The sequence below is a fragment of the Brassica oleracea genome, chromosome C1 (genome assembly GCF_000695525.1).
Source record: "Brassica oleracea var. oleracea cultivar TO1000 chromosome C1, BOL, whole genome shotgun sequence".
NCBI lineage: Eukaryota > Viridiplantae > Streptophyta > Magnoliopsida > Brassicales > Brassicaceae > Brassica > Brassica oleracea.
In genome coordinates this window covers 4,559,789-4,560,778 of record NC_027748.1, presented here as the reverse complement: position 1 = coordinate 4,560,778, position 990 = coordinate 4,559,789, and positions in this window count along the sequence as shown.

The window sequence follows — 990 nt, the reverse complement described above, 5'->3', positions numbered from 1 at the left end:
TCAATTGCAGCTGTTTAGAGGTGGTTCTGGTATATTTTGATATAAGGAATGTTTTGGTTTTTCTAATTTCCTTCTTTTTTATTCTTTTATTAGATCTTTTTTTGATTTTTAAATAAAAAATCAAGAGGTGGCACGGTCGTAATATCAAGAACCACGCGCGTCTTCTGTCGACATTTCACAAGTCTGGAAAAGGCGATTCGTACAATCTTCTAATTTAAACTCGAGGTCGCCCAACTCCCTAATATCAAACTTGCAATTTGTCCAATTTGCCAATTTTTCCTCGTAATTTTGTACTATAAAGCAGTGTATTAAATGCGAGGTACTTGTCGCACGTTGTGAATGTAAAAGGGTACAAAGGACAATCAATATATCAGTGGGCTGGGTCAGGATGACATATGTGCATATTTATGATTATTATTGTCTTACTTACTGGTGTTGTTGGATCGTGAAGCTGTCATATCCAGATATTTATTGCATCTTATCAACGGTGTGCTACATAACCACTTTTTAAGTTTACTAGAGTCTAGAATTGATTTTCTCTTTTTAACTGTCGAAAACATTAGACCATCTGCATTAGTGAACCCCTTATTAATTTTTTGATGGGACCATAAATAGTGATGAACCTCTACCTATTGTGCTGCTGCATTGGTGAATCTGAAAAAGGGGTTCATAGGAATAAAATAATATTTTTTTTATTTTTTAAAGTTTTCAATATATGACAATACATGAATAAAATATAATAATTTTTAAAATATTTTTTTTTTAAGATAGATTACATAAACAAATTTATTACAAAAACATATTATTGAATACTTTGAGAATTCTTGAACATACAAATATTATTCATATTCGTTACCAAATTTTTGCCAAACATTTTCAACTAAATCAGCTTTCAAACGATCATGTTTCTCTGAATCCCGAAGATCATTGCGAATGCCTAGCATATTACCGATATTAAAACTTGTTCTACTTTTCACCTTGGAACTTCTG